We start from the raw sequence: 22,409 nt of genomic DNA on the forward strand, positions 1-22,409 counted from the left end.
ACACAAGGTGGACAACAGAAACTTAGTGGCAGTATTCATATTCATTAGGCATTTCCTTCTTTTATTTTTCAGAAGTGAAATGTAAATAAATTACTTATTCACGCCAAATTGGAAATTATAGTAAGCATGCAGAAAGTTACCATAAAAGAACACGTCATAATAAACATATACTAAAGCAATTATGGTATTTCATTTAAAATGTTTATATTCAAAATCCGTGCTTGCTTTAATGTATGTGCTTATACTACATGTTCAACTAACAACCAGTTATCTTACTTTAACTAATCTCCATGGAATGAAGGCACTGTTATACTTAAACTTTCAAGGCTGACAAAAACAAAAACTGTCACTGACACAATATTGGAGCAATATTGGCTCAGCAGGTAAAGATGCCTGCTGCCAATCTTGACAACCTAAGCTTATTCCTGGGATTCACATGGTAGATGGTAAGAACTCCTACAAGGGGCTGGAGAGATGGCTCAGCAGTTAAGAGCATTGCCTGCTCTTCCAAAGGTCATGAGTTCAATTCCCAGCAACCACATGGTGGCTCACAACCATCTGTAATGAGGTCTGGTGCCCTCTTCTGGCCTTAAGGCATACACACAGAAAGAATATTGTATACATAATAAATAAATAAATAAATATTTAAAAAAAAAGAACTCCTACAAGCTGTCCTCTGCCCACCGCCCTCCCATGCTAGCCAAAGTATACAACTCACAAAGGCACATAAAATGAAATTTTTAATGTAATAAAATTCAAAAATAGTAATAATCACATCAAGACTAGCCTGGAAGCAGAGTTCAGTGGAGGGCATATCACCCATACGCAAGGTCCCAAGTTAAATGTCAGCACTATATAATTATCATCATGACTATTCATCATAAATGCTATTATAAATGAAGAACAAACAGCAATTTAATATCCCTGTCCATTCTGGAAATACAGGTAACTGTGCAAATTCCAAACTGAAATTCAAGGAAGACAAGAGACGTACACTATGCTACTTTTTATAGAAATACACACTCCAGGGAATTGAATTAACAGAAAGTATCCTTTTTCTTCCAGATTTGTCACATGAGATATATAAAATTATTTTCAAGGCAAATAGTCCTAAGAGGGTTTTTTGTAAAACAGTTTTCTTTTTTAATTTGTGTATCTGTGTGTCTGTGTGGGTGTGTGTGCACATAGGTGCAGGTGCCTGCAGAAGCCAGAAGAGGAATTACAGGGTGGTTGAAAGTTGGAAACCAAATTCAAGTACTCTACAAAACAGTACATGCTCTAAACCACTAAACTATCTTCCAGCCCCCTAGTTCTTAAGAGTTAATGCTGTATTTTGAAAAAGGACTGTAATTAAATATCATGGTAATGTATTATAGCGAAGTCATTTAACTTAGTAAATCTAATTCTGCATGCAATCTAGGTTTTCAAATTCTATTCAAGGACTCATTTCAATAAACTGGTACAATAAAATCTGCATAACAGGATTTTTAAAGATTTTTTTAGCTCTTGGATTCTTTTCTCCACAGAACTGTATGTGTTGCACTTGAACCAAGTAACATTTGTCTGAAGAGTCACAATTATGCCCATTTCTTCTTAAGAAGTCTTTACTGGGACTAGAGAGAGCGTTCATTGGCTAAGAGTCATTGGTGCTTTTGCAGAAGACTCAGGTTCAGTTCCCAGCATCTACATGGTGTCTCACAACCATCATAAACCAAGTTTCAGGGGATCCAACGCCTTCTGACCTCCACAGGCACCAGGCAAACATGTGGCACACATATGTACATACAGGCAAAACACACCTAAAATAATTTAAAATTATATTATTCTGCTTAATGAATAAGTATTATTTATGAAGCATCACTAAGCACTTAAGAAACAAAGCCACATCTAATTTATGCCTCAAAACGAAAGGTACTATACTATAAATTTCAACCCTCTATTAATATACTACAAATCTCAACCCTCTACTAAAAGCCTTATACAATGGGATGGTGGTGTAGTTTAGTGCTGAAGTGCTGGCCTGGCATGCCCAAAAACTCCAGATTTGGTCACCTGCACCACTGTAAAGAAAAAAAAAAGGAAAAAACTTGTGAATAACCCTCATCAGGCACAAACTCTTTAAGAATATAAGCTCAGTTGCCAGTAGTTTCAAATGATAAACTATTCAAAAGGATTAATGACATCAGTCTTAAAGTATTTTCTAATTTTCTTAACATAAACTATACATATGTAGTTATTAATATGAATCTGTGGAGATTTATAAATGCTCACAGGGCATCTTAAAGGACTATAGAAAATGGAAGACGGCACTCCATACACATTTTCAAGTTCTCTTTAAAATATTACAAAGTAATTCTAAATTACAAAATTTATTTAAATTTAAAAAATTAAAAACAAAAATTAAAACAAAAATTAAAAACATTGCTTGAGCCAGGCAGTGGTGGCACTCACCTTTAACCCTAGCACTTGAGAGGCAGAGGCAGGTGAATCTCTGAGTTTGAGTCCAGCCTGGTCTACAGAGTGAGTGCCAGGACAGCCAGACCTACACAGAAAAACTCTTGTCCTGAAATGAATGAATGAATAAATGAACAACAAAGGGGAAAAAAAGCACTGCTTGACTCCCACTCAATTTCTCTTTTCTCATCTTCCTAAATTACTATCTTCCTCTCAATCATCAGGAAAAACAGTGGTGCTACAGCAGGATCCTGATGACATGGAGAACCCACTAGCTTACAAATCTAATCCCATTCCAAGACTCAGATAACTTATCAAATCCCCATTAAACCTCTTCCCTTCTTCTCATAAAGCAATCCTACCGTGCCTTTTCCAGTTTCTACAAATGATACCATTCATTATCCCTGAGCCCAGCTGAGAATCTCAGAATTACCTCAAATTCTGCCTTCTACCCAATTTTTTTCCAATGGTTTCCATCTGATCAGTTATTTGCTTCCATCCCATGGGCATCAATCCTTCCTAGGTTCAGGTCAGAACTACCGTAACAGCCTCCTAAGCATCTCTGTTTTCTAAATACATCCACCTGACTGTTATAATAGCAATCCTCTTTTCTGAAGCTTTCTCTAATATAAGCTCTCAGTTCCCTCCTGTAACACACACAAGTCCACTCACTCACTCACTTTCAAATACACTATATGTATCCTCAACTTAAAGACACGTTATCACTCCCAAAGATATACACATGAGTCATTGCCTTAGATATGCTCATCCTTAAAACTCAGTTACCTCTGAGCATAGGAAGCTCTCAGATGACTCCAAGGACATTTCAAGCAATCATGCTTTGACTGATATTTGGTCTTACTGTATTTCCTTAGGATTAATTTTAATTAAGTTTTTCTTACATCATTCACTCCCACCAATTTTCAATCAGGGCAGCAAACGTTTCAAAAACCCCATCTTAGGGATTTTAGAGACAAAGTCTACAGACCAGTACACTATGTTTTATAAGACCAACAAAATACAGATAACATCACAGTCAGTGACCTGGAAAAAAGCCGAACAAGATAGTCCATGTATATAATCACAGCAGTTGGACTCAAAAGATACAATAATAGCAAGCACAAGACCAACCTGAGCCACAGTCAAATTGTGTCTCAAAATCCCAACTACTGGGGACATAGCTGAGTAACAGAACATATACCTGACATGTTCCAAGGCCAAGTTTAATTTCCAGCATCCAGCACTATTAGGAGGAGAAAGTTCCAAGCCACAGGCACTGGGAGCCCACAGCCGGTAGTAGAACCAGAGAAACCCAGAAGGAACTCAACAGAATACAACGAAAGACAACACTTTACCTAGAAAAGGTAAAATATGCAATGCCAAAGTTTAAAAAACAAAACCAAAAAAAAAGAACCGAGGTTGACATTCATATCAAGAGATTTCAAAGTTCAAATCAAGCTGATTTAATCAAAGCAAATGAAGTACCACCTTTCTACCTGAGGTTTTAGGCTGGGGTTCATATTTGATACATCTGAGATATATTTCTAGCTAGCTAGCCAGATTATAAACTGACAAAAGCTAGCTGTACCTATTTCCCCCTTATCTTCCCACAAAAGTTATGTATGTACCATAAAATATCTAAAGTGTTTCACTGAAAATCATGGTCTTTTCTATGTCATCCTCCCATTCTATCTCCCATCAAAATATAAACAATGGGCTGGAGAAATGGCTCAGCAATCAAGAGCAGTGCTGTTCTTCTAGAGGACCTGGGTTTCATTCCCAACACTCCATGGTGATTCACAACCATCTGTTACTCCAGTTTCAGGAGATTCAAATTCCCCTTCCGGACTCCTCAAGCACAATGCACACAAGTGGTGAACAGATATACGAAATACATGCAGGCAAAACTTTATTTATACACATAAAATAACAACTTCTAATTTATAAAAATATAAATATTAACCAGGTGTGCAGACATATGCCTAAAATCCCAGTTCTAGGAAAAGTACAAGCAGGAGGATGTCAACTTTTAGACCAGCTTGGGCTACAGAGACAGTGCCTCAAAAAAAAAAAAAAAACTATATATGCATAAAATGTAATTTATAATAGAAACAAAATTTCCATAATAAAATTATAAAACATTTTGACCCTACTTTGATATATGGAATATGAATAACTTATGGGAAAAATAAAACAATCATAAAATTTGTCAAATAGCTTAGTCTGAAGCCTTCTGGCCCTGTGACCCACAACTAAGCACACTGTTCTCACTAGACTACAAGACATGCCTTTGGCTTTCTGTATTTCTCATTAGCTATTCTCCCTCAATCTTTGACTTCTTTTTACTTCTGATTTCAGAGTTTCACTAAGAAAGAGTTCCTTGACACGGCTCTAACCACCAACTCACTCCCTTGGGAATTTCAATCAATCTGTGGGTTGTTTTATTTTTTTTACATTTTTACATTTATTATTTATTGTTTGTTTATATGTAGTACACATGTAGGTCAGAGAACAACTTTCAGGAATCAGTTCTCTTTCCCCTATGGGTGTTACAAATATCAAATTCAGGTCATCAGCTTTGGCAGCTAATGCCTATACCTGAGCCATCTCACTGGCCCCAATCTGTGGGTTTTAAAAACTACCTATATCTGATGATTCCCAAATTCTATTTCCAGTCTGACATTCTAAACTTCAGATTAATGAATCCAGCTACCTACAGAACATCTATTCAACTATTTAGCATACACTGCAAACTTATCATATCCAAAACTGAATTTCATGAAAATCAGAATTTCATGTTTTTAAGCCCCAGTTTAACTATCAACAGTTTAAAGGGACTAGACTACTAAGAATAAACTGTTCATTAAATACTTACTTCATCCCTTGATACCTGAAAGTATGTCATTCTACACCAGACTTCTGTATTAAAAACCTGAACTGCTATGGCAACCCATGAGCTGATTATTTGGGTAACGCTACATAATTGGTACAAGTACAATTTTTTTTTACTATTCACAATTTTTAGTAGTGGTTCTGAAGAATAAAATCCAGGGTTTTTCATGTGTTGACAAGTACTCTAGGCTATATATAATCCCAGTATCTTCTAAAAATACTTCATACATATAAAAACAATATATAATCAGTAGATCTCAGAAAGAGCTGCCCTTCCTCAATAAGTCGTTGTTACCTAGGGCAGAGTCACCTGTTAGACTAAATAAACGTGCTAAAAGTCCTCTCAAGAGTGTGAAAAGTAGTATAAAATAAATCCATGTTGAGTGTAACAGCTCACAGGTCAGGTGTGGTGGTGCATACTTTCGAATCTCTCTGAGTTCGAGATCAGCCTAGTCTACAGAGCGAGTTCCAGGACAACTAGGGCTGTTACACAGAGAAACCCTATCTCAGAAAAGTAAACACAAAACAAAAAAACAGCTATCAGACTGACACTGGTCATACCAACACTATGCCAGTACTTAACTGAGGCAATTACCCCAACTACAACTAGAATATCTATCCTCACTCCAGAAAACCTTTTTATTTTAAATATTTTATTTCTGTGAGTGTACTTGTTGAGTGCCGGTGCCCTTGGGAGCCAGACGTGTCCCCTGAAACTGGAATTACAGGCAGTTGTAAGCCACCTATTGTGGGTGCTAGGAATACAACTCCTGTCCTCTTGCAGGAGCAGTACATGGTCTTAACCACTGAGCCATATCTCCAGCCCCATTAAAATTTACCATTTCAATCTGATAATGCATTAACGAGGGACTGGAGAGATGGCTACACTGGCTGCTCTTTCAGAGGACCCAGGCTCAATTCCTAGTATTCACATGGCAGCTCACAACTGTCTATAACTACAGTTCCAGAGAATCTGGCACCCTCACACAGACATACATGCAGGCAAAACATCAATGCACATAAAAATAAATAATCTTTAAAAAAAAAAAGAAAAGAAAGAATGCATTAACTAGGGGAGGAAACAATCATTATGACATGCTCCCTCTCTTAATTAAATAGGAGTTAGCATCCACTGATGAGAATAAAAAAAGACCTAGAAGACACAGCTATTTACAATTGTATCCAATCTAGCTTATAACAACAGTGATGTTTCTTTTCATCCATTTCCTAGCCATTTCAGAAATTCTCTTTACATACCAACTTTGTCTCTTTAAATACAAAATCAACTTTCTCTAAGCATTTCAATTGTAGATAGTGTAAGAAAGAAGTTAAGGAATACTACATATACACATACCTCAGCTATAGTAAAATCAATTTTACCATAACTAGAGTCATGCATCCCAAATTACAATCTCAAACAAAATTAATTTATAACTCAGAAATAGTGGACAGATATAACTAGATAAAAACATTCTCCTTGTACTAAAGGAAACTATAGAAATGAAAAATTAGAGGTTTCTTAGACGTGTATGGGAATGGACAATTAACCTTTGGAGTACACTGCCAATTCAGCATTTAAAAATAAAAAGAGGATATACACGCCTTTGATCCCAGCATTCTGGAGGCAGAGGCAGGTGGATCACTGTGAGTTCAAGTCTAGCCTGGTCGACAGACTGAATTCCATAACTACTGAGAGAAACTCTGTCTCTAAAACAAAAATAAATAAGTAAAAATAAAAGCAGGATGGTAGTTAATTCAGTCTAGCATTCCTGAAATCCTGGCTCCCATCCCAAGAATCATAAAATAATGAGACTTTTCTAAGAACTATGAACAGGCTTAACATGTTCAAAACTTCTTTCATTATTCTATTCTCTGTTGAGACTGTAAACAGATTACTTCCAAATTACAAAGCACCCAGAAGAAGGCCACTGAAAAGTATATCTAGCTCACTAAATAGCATTTTTATCAGACGCTAAAGGGACTATCTGTTTTGATAGGGGAAGGAGGTAGAAACCTGGAACTTTCACATAAAAGTATATGAAACAAGGCTGTGAAAAGGTGGCAGAAACAAACATCTGAAATACTCCAAGGCAATGCCAACTCAGATTTACCATCTGGTTCAAAAATACCAATCTCTCAAACCAATTCAACTTCTGTTATTCATTTGAAACATAAAAGTAACAATTGGGATTGGTATATAAAATAAAATTGTCTTAAAAATAAAAAATAAAAATAAATAAAATAAAAAATAAAATGTGGTGTAGTAGCACACATTTTTACACCCAACACTCAGGCAGAAGCTGGCAAACCTTCGTGAGTTCAAGGCCGGTATGGTGTACATAGTAAGCTAAGTGCCAACCAGGGGTTATATAATGAGACTGTATCTCAAAAAGAAAAAAAAATTACTTTAAATTTGTTGTTTAATAACGTACTCTAAAGCCGGGCAGCAGTGACACATGCCTTTATATCCCAGTGCTCAGGAGACAGAGGTAGGTGGATCACTGTGAGTTGGAGGTCAGCATGATCTACAGAATGAGTTCCGGGACAGCCAGGACTGTTAAACAGAGAAACCCTGTCTTTTAAAAAAAAAAAAAAAAAAAAAGATTTCTATAGTATGATAAGTAGTAAGAACAGAATGAAGTTTGTTTTTTTTTTTCTTTCACTGTAAAGACAACAAAGGGCATCATGCAGAAAAGTGCAAAAGAAAAAAGAAAAAAAAGAAACAGATTGAAGCACTGTTTGTTCCAATCGTTAGAAGCGGGTAAATAGCTAGGCCAACTTTGTCTATTTCACAATTCTGCCAAAGTTAGCCCTGTTTAACAAGTAAACAGTAATAGCTAACAACCCTTACTAAGCATTTTATGAAACATTTTACATATATTATTAACCAATCACTCCTCAGAACTATTATTGTGTCCAATTTTAAAAACTGAAGACATGGCACATTAACTACTTTAAAAAAAAAAATCATGCCAGGCGATGGTGGCACATGCCTTTTAATCTCAACACGCAGGAGGCAGAAGTAGGTGGATCTCCAGTCTGGCCTACAGAGTCAGTTCCAAGACAGCCACGGCTGTCACACAGAGAAACCCTGTCTCAAAAAACAAAAAAAATAAATAAAATAATAATAACAATAATAATAATTAATCACAAACTGATAAGTGGTAGAGGCAGATTTTGAATCCAGGCCTTCTGTATCCAAGCATACACACTCAGTTGCATGTTCCTACTATCCGAAACTTGTGCATTATTAACTTGCCTGAGTTTCTTGTGGAGACTATCAACAGCAATACCTAAAAAAACATTGTGAAAAACAAAAACTTGTTGACACATTTTATTCACAGTATTTCCTTTTTAGATTGAGAACTATGAAAAAGATGTCTAAAAAGTTGAACAAGTAAGCAAAACCTAAAATTTATTTTAAAAAAAATACACTAAATTTAGCACCTAGAAGTGGGGGTTGGGACACACTACAGGCAGTTTGACTTTAGATTAATAATCTATTAACAGTCCAGACTGGAGAAGAAAAAAAAGAAAGAAAGAAAAGACTAAAACTCAGGAGACTAAGGCAGGCAGATCTCTGTGAGTTCCAGGACAGCCAGAACTACATAGCAAGACCCTGCGCCTGTCTCAAAAAACAACAAAAACAAACATGCTATATTAATAAAAATTTTAAAAGCCTGTTTTCATTCAGTCAAGTGAAAAAAAGTCTAACTAAATGACATATATAGACATTACAGAACTAGAGACGACCACACTTTAAAAGAAAAGCAATGACTGCCTATGTGATTAGTAAGCATATCCAACATATTTGTTGGAGTCCAAATCCTCTTACTTGGTAGCTAAATAATGTGCTCTCCAGCATGGTAATACACTAATTAGCAAAGCCTCTGCTCTTCTGGATAAAACTCACTTTATAAAACTAATAAATTTTGCAAAGACCTATTTCCAAAGATAATGAAAAAACTAAATTTTCCCTGTTTCCACTGTAATACACCGAGTTAACACTCAAATTTTAAAACTCAACTAGCTGGGCAATGGTAGCACACACCTTTAACCCTGCACTTGCGAGGCAGAGGTAGATGGATCTCTGTGAGTTCAAAGCTAGCCTAAGCCTAATTTACAGAGTAACTTCCAGGACAGTCAAGGATACACAAAAAGACCCTGTTTCAAAAAACAAAAAGCAGGGGCTGGAAAGATGGCTCAGTGGTTAAGAGCACTGCCTGCTCTTCCAAAGATCCTTCCGAAGATGCAGACACAGAGGCACAAGCCTGCTGTCACTAGGATAGTTCCAGTGGAAGAAGGAAATCAGCACTGAAATATTTACAGTATATATCTTCAAATAATCCCCAAGGATGAGGTAGAAAAACTAGAAACGAAGCAATGTAGGCCATGAGATTATGAACACATGAGAAGTCATTGTTCTGGTCTCTATCTGTATGTTTGAAAATTTGCATAAGTTTTTAAAGACTGTAGGTGTAGTTCAGTGATAGACCACACTTACCTAGCATGTACCAGTCCCTAGATCCCCAGCATAAGGAGCTGGATGGTTAATAGATCAATAAGCTAGTCTAGGGTGAGAATTAAAGGGAGGAGGGAGGGAGGGAGGGAGGGAGGGAGGGAGGGAGGGAGAGAGAGAAGGAAGGAAGGAAGGAAGGAAGGAAGGAAGGAAGGAAGGAAGGAAGGAAGGAAGGAAATAAATGTATAAATATTTTGGAGATTATTAATACAATCCTACTGAAAATCATGGCCCAGGGACTTACACTGATCTATAAACTGTTTACGGGATTGTAAACAAATTCAAAGTAAATGTTTAAAAAACTGTTCTAGCTGGGGCTGGAGAGATGGCTCAGTGGTTAAGAGCATTGCCTGCTCTTCCAAAGGTCCTGAGTTCAATTCCCAGCAACCACATGGTGGCTCACAACCATCTGTAATGAGGCCTGGTGCCCTCTTTAGGCATGCATGTAGACAGAATACTGTATACATAATAAATAAATAAATAAATATTTAAAAAAACTGTTCTAGCAATTGTACAGGTAATTTTTAGGTGTTGACTATAGTGACAAATATTCAGTTTGGGTTTAGAAATTAATATTAAATTATGTTTAAAGCTTAATATAGTTGAGAGTAGTAGCATATGCCTAACAAAGCTCAGAAAGCTAAGATAGGGAGATCACTACCCACAAGTTCTAGTCAGCCTGCAAAGTACTTACCAAACTAGACTGGAATACACAATGAGATCCTGTCTTCTAAAGAAAAGAAAAAATTTATTCTACAGCTTACAAGTATGGTTTAAAAATGAGAAATAAAAAAAATAAAAAAAAAAAACACAAATCAAAGTTTCTTTCATCCCAAGCTTCCACAGATGAGGATATTTCAAAAAAATGAAGTAGTAAAATGTTGCCTTCTCAACAATTGGGTACTACAGAGCTGGGTATGTAGCTTAATTGATAGAGGGCTCATCTAGCATGAATAGGTCATGGGTTACATCTCCAGCACAGTATAAACTAGGCATATGTCACATTCCTGTAATTCCAGTAATGGGAAGGTAAGAGGCAGGAGATCAGAACACCTACATACCAAGTTTTAGGGCAACCTGGGCTACATGAGAACTGTCTCGAAGAAAGGAAGAGGAAGAGAAGAAAAAGAAGAAAAAAGGTTCATGAATACAGAAGCACAAATCTACAAAATACACTGAGCCAGGCATAGTGTACACAACTTTAAACTCAGCAGTCAGGAGGTAGAGGCAGACAGACTTCTTTGAGTTCAAGGCTAGCCTGGTCTACACAGCAAGTTCTGGGCTTGCCGTGAAACACTAAGACCCTCTCAAACAAAAACAAAAACAAAAATACAAACAGGTGGGCCTGTTGTTGTACGGCTTTACTTCCAGCACTTAGGAGGCAAAGGCCTGTGGGTCTCTGAATTTAAGGTCAGCCTGGTCTACAGAGTGAGCTCCAGGACAGCCAGGGCTACAGAGAGAAACCCTATCTTAAAAAACCAAAATAATTAATAAATAAATAAATAGAAAGAATTAAAAATACAAGTGAGATAAATAATTGAACCAATAACCTGGTTCAAAGAATTAAGGTAACCTCATCAACTCAATAGGCTACTTGGATTTGTAAAAGGAACTTTCATAGACGAATACCAGTAATGAGACTGAAACCTAGACAAGCTAGCATTCCTACTATAATTAAGTTGAATCCCTTACTTCATATCATTTATAAACTTTTTTTCTTTTTTGACACAAGGTTTTTCTATGTTGCCCTGCTGTCCTCAAACTCACTCTGCAGACTAGACAGGCCTCAAACTCACAGAGATCCACTTGCCTTTGCCTCCCAAGTACTAAGATTAAAGTTATGAGCCCACCACCACCTGGCTGACCATAAACAAAAATTTAAGAGCTAAACTATAGGGCTGGAGAGATGGCTTAGAGATTAAAAACACTGGCCGCTCTTCCGGGGTCCTGAGTTCAATTCCCATCAACCTCAGTGGTTTACAACCACCCATAATGAGATCTGGTGCCCCTTTGTAGCCTGCAGGTATATATGCAGGCAAAACATTAATAAATAAATAATTTTTTTAAAAAAGAGCTAAACTATAAAAATATTAGATGAATCAGAGTAACTTAATTTTTCTGAAATATAGCTATCCATTTCTCCTACTGTATGTTGAAATTTACTGAACTTTAAATCTAATTATTCTCAACTATAAGCTCATTATTTTGAGACAGTATTCTTTAAATGTATGCCAAAATCTCTGTTGTATAGATGAAGGAAAGGGTCCTTATTTAGTGTTACATTAAGCTGTACTAATACACTTGCAGTTGGAATTCAGAAGACAGAATATAATGGCTGTGATTTTGTTGTTGTTTTGCTTTAAATAAACCACTTCTTTGCTTTCTTGTTTAGGACATATAATTAACTTCCTTCTATTTCTCTTTGTATTTAATGAAGCTAAAGCTTATCTATCTTTTTATTATTTTTATAGTGTAAGAAATCAAATCTAGGGTCCTGTACTTGTTAGGTAAGCATTCTAGCTCTGAGCAACATCCTATATTCCCCAGGGTCACTAGCCTTTTGATCAAATACATGTACCAGCATGTGAGGTTAGAAACACAAACTGAGACTACAGATTATTGCTCCTTCCCAAATCATCTGCATAAAAATACAGAATGACTACCCTTTTTGTCACTAGTACCAAATCCAAAGCCAAGTATCTGCCTCACACTCAGTGAAGGAAACCAGAGATTTTCATTTGAATAATATAACATAGTCACTGGAAAAATACCAACACCTTGTACTTGTAAAAGAAAAAAAAAAAGTGTTAACAGATGTAAGCATACCGATCAAAGATTTTTTTTGGTACATGACCATAGTTTCAAATATTTTGTCTAATAAGTCACCAAAAATCCCAGAAACTCCAATAGTAGAAAGCATATAAACTGTATATCCTGGACTACCCTATAACCAGAAATACTTTACCAGACCATATTTTCAGGACCAACTACACTGTCTCCATAGATAAACTCATTTGACCCTTAAAAATACAGACTTAAAAAAAAAGGAGAAAGTTTTACACAAGAAAGGAGCAAATATATCCCTCCAGGTCAAATTCTCAAGGGGGTTCTTTTTGTTGTTATTTTGTTTTTCAAGACAGGGTTTCTTTTTGTAGCCCTGGCTGTCCTGAAACTCACTTTGTAGACTAGGCTGGCCTCTGCCTCTGTGCTGGATAAAAGGCAGGTGCTACCATTGCCAGCATCAAGAGAGTTCTTAGCACTTAAGTTGGCCCACAGTGAGAACCATGAATACAAAAAGGGTGGATTAAATAAAGATCAACAGGAGAGACTTCACAGGAAAAAACAAGTTTGGCTGGACTAAGATTCACATAGAGAAGAAAAAATAAGACTAAAGGATATAACAACACCAGACTACTGAGAAATTTGAACACTGTAAGGAGTTTGAATTTTTTTTTCATGCATTTCTGTAGGTTTATATATTCTGGTAAGAGATGAGTGTGTTTAAATACACACAAAAAAAAATATACCCAAGTGGAACACAGATATTCCAAATAAACCACCACAAACTGGGAGAATAAGTGTTCAAACAAGAGGGTATTTCTCGGGAAGAAGGGAAAGTCATTACAATGCTCAATAAAACCGAACCAGGTTACATAAAAAGTTAGCATCCTAGCAGGGCAGTGGTGGTGCATGCCTTTAATCCCAGCACTCAGGAGGCAGAGGCAGGTGGATCCCTGTGAGTTCGAGGCCAGCCTAGTCTACAGAGCAAGTTCCAGGGCTGCCTATATAGCTACAGAGAAAGCCTGTCTCGAAAAACCAAAAAAAAAAAAAAAAAAAAAAGTTAGCATCCTACTTTTGAAACTACATTTAAAGTTTAAACTTTATAAAATCAATATAAATATAAAATACATGAAATGGCTCTCACTGTATCAATTACACATAAATCACATTACCTTAAATGTTGTACAACTGATTTATTTATTTATTTTTATTTTGGGGTGACAGGTGTTCTCTGTGTAGTCCTGACTGTCTTGGAACTCAATCTGTAGACCAAGCTGGCCCAGAACTCAGATCCACCTGCCTCTGCCTCTTGAGTGCACCACCATGCCCAGCTTAATCCTCAGACTTTAAAAATGATATGCAGTACACTGATTTGGATCAAGGCCATTATCTTAAAATACACTACCAAGAATGAGTTCATCATACTATCCCAAATACATTTCAAGAGTAAATAAAATGGTGTCCCAACGCTCAATAGCATTAATAAATGGTGTTAAAATAGCAACAAGTAAAAATCTCTCAAGGCATTCAAATAACATCCTTTCCAGAAAAAGTAAAATGTCTAATGACAGACGTTTTAACCCCTAACAAACCAATTTAAAAATAGGTACAAAATTAAATGAGACTGTTTTAAGAGCCTCAAAATCGAGAGAGTAGGTTTCTAAATATATTTTACAGTTACTGCGTTTAATTAAAACTAATAACAGGATCCAGCTTTACTTTTCCCAAGTTTAGTTTAGACGGCTTTCTAAGGGCCCCTGTCAAACCAAGAGTCTCCGGTCTCCCCTGGCTTCTCTACGTATACCAAGTGAACCACGATTGAACAACAAAAGAACCATGGATGCTGCAAAAGTTGACAGAAAGTCAACTAAAGGAGAGACCACGGGGCACAGGAGCCATCCATTATATAACACTCTCAAGTATTTGTACATCACGTTTATTAACATCACCACAGGTCAAACGTATGGTGAGAGCAAACACTGGGAGCAATAGGAGGCACTTATAACAGTGAGTCGGGGGTAACCGAAAGGGGAAATCGAGGGCTGAGGTACAAAATTCTAAGCAAGGTGGTTTCAAAACACCAGTGTGTCTCCAAGATAATGGGCGGGTTCAAACTTCCTGCTTAACCTAAACTGCCTGTCCCCGGCGCTTAAAGCAAGCGATACAGTTCTTTTGTCTGTGCAATGACCGGCCAAATCTGAGCAAAACACAAAACAACAACAACAAAAACATAAGGTGGTTGCACTGAGGGATCGTTACCAGGAGCGGTGTTCAGGTGCCCAACGCCACCCGAAGCTTCAACTCTCACCCTGATTTGCTTAAAAATGGCAACAACGGGAGGCCACTGTACGAGGCGGAGAGAAAGCGGACAAGGGACCAAAATACAAGTTTGGAGACCAGCACCAACTTAAAGAGACGAATCCGGGTGTTTACGGCCTACTGAGGAGTGGAACAAGAGACCCACACACTCGGACTCGGGAGGAATCCCAGTTGCCGGAATGCGGCGGGCAGAAGGGCAGCGCCAGCCAGGCAGCCGACCGCGGCCAACTCAGGTCGGTAAACAACCCGGGCGGGCCACTCGCCCTCAGCCTCTGGGGCTGTCCCCGCTCCGGGAAGCCCAAGATGGACGCGCGGCAGCCGGCAGTCCCCGGCCTGCGATGCGCTCTCCCGATGGAGGCTCGGCAGCCTGGGTCCCGCGAGGCCCCGTCAGGCCGCGGCTACCCCGCGAGGGGCCTGTGGCGCGGCGCCCCCCGCCCTTGCCCGGTTACCTGGCGGCCGCGGCTCCTCCTCCCCGTCTGACGCGCGGCGCCCGGCGGCCGCGGCGGCGGCGGCGACTCCCGCACGGCCCGCGGCGACGAGCCGAGCCCGGCCCCTCTCCGCCTCCCTCGGCGCCGCCGCCCACCCCGCTGCTGCCGCCTCCGCCCTCCCGCCTCAGTCAGGACATGTTCTCCGCGGGCCCGCGCGCGGCTCCCAGCGGCCAGAGGGGCGGAGAGGTGACGCGGAGGCGGGGGCCCGCGGCTCGGGGGCAGGGGCGGAGCGGACGGAGGACGGCCTCGGGCGCTGAGGACTTCGAATGGCGGCGGTCAGGACCCTAGAGCTAAATAAACCCCGCGGCGACCGCACAACGTCAGGGACTGAACCTTGCTGCTCGTCGTCCTGTGATTGGTCCCGAGGCCGCCGGAGGCCCAGCCAATAGACAGGAGCTTCTTTCCCGGCTCAGAGGGCGGACCGCGGCCGCTGACGTCGGCAGCGTGCGTCCTGATTGTGAGGCCGCGGCGCGCGCGGGCGCGCGCCGCGTGCTCGGCGGCGGCGAGTGCCCTGGATGCCGGTGCGGGGTGCCTTAGGGAGGCGGGCGGCAGGTGCGCGGGGCCGCCGTGGGCTCGTCTCTGCGGCAGAGTCGTCAGAGTTTTGAGTCAAGCGTGAATCTTGCACCTCAGAAGTGAGCTGCTTGCTACTGGGAGGCTGCTTCGCGCTTTCTTACGCGGTTTAAAACTTTTCTTTTGAGTTTCAGTATTTTGAGACAGGCTCTCATGCTGTAGCTCAGACTGACCTGGAACTCCTAATAATCTAATAATCTTCCTGCCTCAGCCTTCCCGAGTGTACTGGGATGACAAGGTCTGCTTTGCATTTTATTTATTTATTTTTGATACGGGGGTCTCTTTTAGCCCAGTCTGCTTCTAACCCCACTAAATAGCTGAGACTGACCCTGAACTCCTGAACCTGCCTCCGCCTCCCGAGTGCTGGACTTAATAGGTGTGCCACCACCATGCCCGGCTTCATCTAGCATTTTTTTCATACTCAAACTGTTTAAAGTGTAAATTGCTTTAGAAGTAGTGTGTTGACAGCTAAAGAGATGGTTCGGTGGGTAAAAAGTGCCAGGCTCGACGACCTGAGTTCTGTTCCCAGTACCCACAGAGTGGAACAAAAGAACTCCACAATTGTTCTCTGGTCTACACATACGATAAGTTAAATGTGCTTTTTAAAAAAATATTAATAATATAAATAATAATATAGGGGCTGGAGAAATGACCGGCACTTAAGAGCCCTTTCTGCTCTTTCAAAGAACTAGAGTTCAGTTCCCAGCAGCCACTTCAGTGGGCCACAACCACCTGTAACTCCAGCTCGAGGGGCAGCGCTCTCCACTCGCTTGCACACACACACACACACACACACACACACACACACACATAATTAAAAATAAAGACGTTTAAATAGTATATTGAAGGAAAATTACAACATTCTGGGAGGACATTTAGTAGTTGTGTTGGATATATCAGGTACAAGAGGATGACCATGTTACTTGAAGTCTGATGTTTCCAAACTTGGGTGGGAACTCACTTTGTAAAGCTGTCGCTGGTATTCTGAGTTCTTTGCATAAAATGATATAAGATATATGTACAGCTGCACAGTGGCCAGCAAAGAATGTCTTGTATAGCTTCCACTCACCCACATCTTCCACAGCCATTACAGAGCTTCCTTTTCCATCGCTTTCAACAACCCCCATCTTACTCAAGAACTTATCCATAAACTCAGTTTAAATGGAATAGCCTTTTTTTTTATAAAACACCACATTCTGAGGATATAATTAACTCCTTTATAGATAGAGTCACACCACCACGTTCTTATGTAAGAACAATAGTTGAGCTAACACTTTGGAAATAGTTCTTTAAGCACTTGTGAATACTTCCAGCTTCCCCGAATGAAAGCTTCATAGCATTTTACCTACAAATGAGCATCGCTCACATGAGGAGGGGTCTGAGCTGTATGTTATTTTAGTAAGAAAAGCCATATGATTTAGAGGACGTTTTTAAATTCAATCTAGTAAATGTCTAGTAAAAATCTGTGCGCCAAAGAATAAGAACACAAGAAAGACTCAGCCTAGTGGCAAGAAGTATAGCACAGAAAGAGGCTAAGTCAAAAATAAGTACATTGACAAAATGGAATTGCTAAATATATTAAAGTGAAAATTATAATTGAAAGGAAGAACGAAGTCAAAAAAAAACTGCTTTAAAGACAAAAAGACACTCGATAGCAATCTAGTAGTTCTCAGAACTGAGGTGATGGACCAGTATGTAAAGTGCTTAGAGTTCAGGCCCCTGAATCCTCGTAAGAGTCAAAGTGTGTGCCAGAAAGGATACAAAAGGATCCCAGGCCTCCCATGACTAGCCGGTCAAAACTAATTCTAGGCAAGCTCTAGGCCACTAAGAAATCCTGTCTCAAAACACAAAGGTGGATGTTCCTGAAGAATGGCATCTAGGTTGACCTTTGCCCCGAGGCCTGCACATACCCACAAGAACATACACAAAAGGGAATGTGTTAGTTTTCAACCCTGGCAACACCTAATGTGTCCATGGTGCAGCTTTTTAAATGAATGTTGGGCTCCACTTGTTGAGTCCTATTGAGAGGCTCCCTAATAGGAGACTCTAAGCATCGATAGGTCTTAAATATCCTTCAGCTACTCTGAGGTGCGTCCAGGTTTGAAAACTACTCATGGAGTCCTTCCCCCAAAGTCTGCACATGAGACACCATACCTATAGAAACTAAGTGATTCAACATGCTAACAAGCAGAAAAACAAAAAAAGAAAAACAATTTGGAGGCTGTGAGTTGGCGCTGGTGGTAAACCTGATATAAGTCTGATGGCCTGAGTTTGGTCCCTGAGACTCTCACATTATAGAAGAAGAGAACCAACTCCCATGGGTTGTTCTGTTCCACATGTGTGCCAAGACAGGCATTTGTCTTCACATGCACAGTCTCACTCATACATGTAATTTAAAAATTGAAAAAGACTGGTTTGTGCTATTTGGCAAAGATCAAACTGCCATTTTCTTTTTTTTTTTAAAGATTTTATTTATTGCGTATACAATACAGTGTGCTGCCTCCATGTATGACTGCATGCCAGAAGAGGGCACCAGATCTCATTGTAGATGGTTGTTAACCACCATGTGGTTGCTGGGAATTGAACTCAGGACCTCTGGAAGAACAGTCAGCGTCCTTAACCTCTGAGCCATCTCTCCAGCCCCATGCCATTTTCTTAGGTATATTTGTAGTTTGAGAAATAATTTAAAGAATGAAGTAATATATTTCTTAGAACCACCATTGGTAATGAATAGGGTTAATACTGTTTACTGTACCTTTTCTGTCGGTGTTTTCTGAGGTAACTGTAGAAAATACAATCCCCTCATGTTTGGTTTGTTTTTCATTTGAGGATTTCTAAATTCTACTGACAGTAGAAAGCCTAGACTGGAGAGGTGGCTCCAGAGTTAAGAGGACTGGAGTCCAGCTCCCAGCACACATGTTGGTCAGCTCACAGCCACCTGTAACTCCAGCTCTGCCATCTGGGCTCCAGGAGAACCTGCACTCGTGTGTATATGCCCCCACACATACACATATAATTAGAGATAAAGGAATTTTTTTGTTTTGAGACAGGGTCTCGCTGTGTAGCCCTGGCTGAACTAGAATTTGCTATTTAGACCAGGCTGGCCCCTTAACTCACAGGAACCCACTTTGCCTCCCATGTGCTTTTTTAATAGCCACCAAAAGGGTTTTGCATGACAAGATGCCATATGAGAACTACCTTCCTGGAATGTCTGTGATACAAATAAGGGGAAAACTATAGAAACAGGGAGAGAAAAAAAAAACAACTGAGAGACAAGGAGCTAAAACTTGAGTAGCCTTGGGAGTGGAAAGGAAGGACAGAAGTGGAATACAATGAATAATGAGGCTCACTAGAAAAGGTTTTGTTTAAGAATCTTTCTATTTATAGTTTGCCAGTACCTTAAACTGGAGCAACAGAAAGAATCAGAAGTCAGAGAACCACATGACTGTGGTATGAACAATGTCGGGGTTCACAGGAGGAACTAGATGTGGGGAGATGCCCTCCTCAGATCAGCTGTATACAGATCCAGCGCTCAGAAGAATGCGGCAGGGGCTTGTTAGAAGCAAGAAATATACTAGGCTGATCCTGAACACAAACAGCAGAGTTGTCTAGGGAGTCGTTACTGTGAAGTCCCAGGCGAGGGAAGAAAGGACACTCCCAGTCAGAAAGGTGGACGTTGCAGAATGTGCTCCATTCTGGAAGCTGCAGATATGGTGAGCCTCAATACATGGCTCCCAAAACAGGATTAAGTATGCAGATTTTGAAAATTGGAACCATGAAAAGGTCAGTGTACTTGACAAACAGCCTCACTGGCCTTATAGGGAACAGTTCTCAGTAGGATGATGAGAGATGCCAAGTTTCAAAAGCTAAAGCCATGCATGGGTTTACAGACCACCATCCTGAGAGGAAGGCAGAGGACACCCATGGTGAGGGACTAGGCCCGGGGAAAGGTTTTGTTTTCAGCATATCTTTGCACTTTTGCAAACAAAGGAGAGAAGGTGGAGGAGGAGTGTTGGAAGCCGGGAGGGAAGTCAAATTCAGAGCAGTCTTTTGTTGCCTGTTGGCATCTGTAACAAAAGACCCTGCATTTTGGGAAACTAGTACCTTCCTGGATGCCAGCCAGAAACCGGCACAGAAAATAAAGTCTCCTTTGAGCAGACAAAATAAACTTGTGAAACATCAGACAAAATGTAGCTCGCCTGTGGCTGGGGAAATGGCTTGGTGGGGTAATAAAAGCACTTGTCACGCAAGCATGATGATCTGAGTTCAGATCCCCAGAAACTAACTACAGCTGGACGTAGTGTCACATCTGCAATCCCCGTGCGTTCAAGGCAAGATGGGAGGAAGAGACAGACAAGAAACTCCCCAAGAAGCTGATAGGCCAGTTAGCATGGCCACGGCAGAGGCAGACAAAGAGCCCCTCAAAGTGAAAGGTGAGAGCCAACACCTGATGTTTTCGTCTGACCTCCACTTGAGTCATGACCTGTACATTCCTTTCCTCGGGTGACTGTGCACACATTTACGTACATCATGCATACCCCTTCCTACTGGTCCCTGGGACTGCCTCCACCTGTGTTGCGGCAGGTCTCACCTGATGGGCGGGAATTATTAATCAGAGTGTGGTAGGGAGAAGCAGAAGCCCTCGAGGACCGAGAGAAAGAACCCCAAGAAACAGCCATGTAAACTGGTCAAGGTCCAGCCCAGGCATATGGCGTGTATTCTCATGCATAAAGATTGGCCATATGTCTCCCTTGGAGCCCTCCCTTTGCCGCCTCTTTTCTCTTCCTAGCCGGCACTGCCTGGTGGTTTAAAGCACCCAGTCGCAGGGTGTGTAGTTATGTAGAAAGAGGACACAAATTTTTCATGTATAAAACCCCAATCTTGGGGTACTAGGAGGAGCGACCTATTTTTGAACTTATGTCCTCTGTGGCTTATTGAATATATCCAATAAAACAGCCTCCTGGCACACAGCTTTGGTGTGTCTTCCCTGGGTTTTCTATAGCAGTAAGAACAAAGCACCTTGTGCCTAGACTGAGAACACTTCTAATAACTCTCTGGCCAGGTGTCCATAGAAGCTAGCCTCACTGAGCTGTGAGAGAATCTTTGCTATTTTATTGATTCTGCTTAAGTGAGTGCAACTCAATAGATGATCTCTTGTCTACCACTGTTCATGAAAACCTGAGATTGATCGCCAGTACAGCGCGAAGAGGAAGAGGGCAGGAAGAAACAACAGAACATGCCAGGGTCTGAAATACTTTTACCCGTGTTAGCATCTGAACCTAGAGCTGTGAGTGGCACAAGCACAGGCTTTGAGGACAAACAGTCCTGGGTTTGACTTACACTCTTCTGGATCTGTTCCCTGGTCTCTTGAGTCCCAGCTTCTTCCACAGAGAGGCACAAAGTGTGGCCGGCCATAGTGGTGCATGCTTTTAATCCCAGCGCTCGGGAAGCAAGGCAGGTGGATCTTCAGAGTGAATTCCAGGATAGCTACATACAGCCTGTCTGTCTCGAAGAAAGAACGAGTGGGGAGGGGGTGGAGGGGAAGGAAGGAAGGAAACACAAAATACAATTTCCCTGACAGCTGCTGAAGATGTGGTGAGAAACAGAATCTTTGCAGTTCTCACAAGTACTTGCTTAGCACCACTTTGTTTTCTTTGTTCGGTTTAATCAGACAATGGTTACTGGAGAGTGAATCTCTCTATACCAGACACTGTATCAAGAATTGGCAATGTAGGGGCCTGGAGAGGTGGCTCAGTGGTTAAGAGAATTAACTGCTCTTCCAGAGGACCCGGGTTCAATTCTCAGCACCCACATGGTGGCTCAGAACTGTCTGTAACTTCAGTTCTAGGGTCCCTGGCACCCTCACACATGCATACATGCAGACAAAACACCAATGCACTTAAATTTTAAAAAAAAGAATTGGCAATGTAGAGACAACTAAGGCTGTCTCTGTCAGGAAGCTCACAGATAGAGGGTACATTGCCTAACCCAAGGCTCTTCATGCCCTCTAGTGAACCCTGAACTTGGATGGGGAGAAAAAATATCTTGATTACTCAAGATGTAATATTTACATCACTTATCAGCACAATCATCTACCATAATAACATTAGCACCCCTATGACTTTGGCATCTAGAAGCATAGATTCTGTCTGGAATTACCTTATGGTTATGACCATCTCAAAATATGATTTACTTTCAAAGCTGCAAAGTCATGGTAGCCGTATGACCTGCCCCTGGGTCATCATTTAATAATTTATTGAAGCATATGAGTGAATATTACAGGATTCTTAAAACATTTTGGTAACTAATATTTCCATTTAGGCAGTTTCCCTGTAATGTCTCCCCCCCCCCCCTTTGGCAGAGGGACTTTCGAGGCAAGATTCCTC

At 40.5% G+C, this 22,409-nt stretch overlaps 1 protein-coding gene across 2 annotated transcripts in view; it reads right to left on the minus strand.

Moving 5' to 3' along the window:
• Zranb1 (zinc finger RANBP2-type containing 1) overlaps window positions 1-15,734 on the minus strand; it is a 61,530-nt gene extending 45,796 nt beyond the window's left edge. Inside the window, exon 1 of one of the 2 annotated variants that reach the window (XM_085693231.2) lies at window positions 15,415-15,734. The gene's annotated coding sequence lies outside the window, so the exon portion shown is untranslated. The remainder of the gene's footprint in view (window positions 1-15,414) is intronic. The other variant, XM_085693232.2, reaches the window with a different exon arrangement.
• Between the last annotated feature and the right edge of the window lie 6,675 nt (window positions 15,735-22,409).

This window comes from Myodes glareolus, chromosome 7 (genome assembly GCF_982192425.1).
Source record: "Myodes glareolus chromosome 7, mMyoGla1.1, whole genome shotgun sequence".
Lineage (NCBI taxonomy): Eukaryota > Metazoa > Chordata > Mammalia > Rodentia > Cricetidae > Myodes > Myodes glareolus.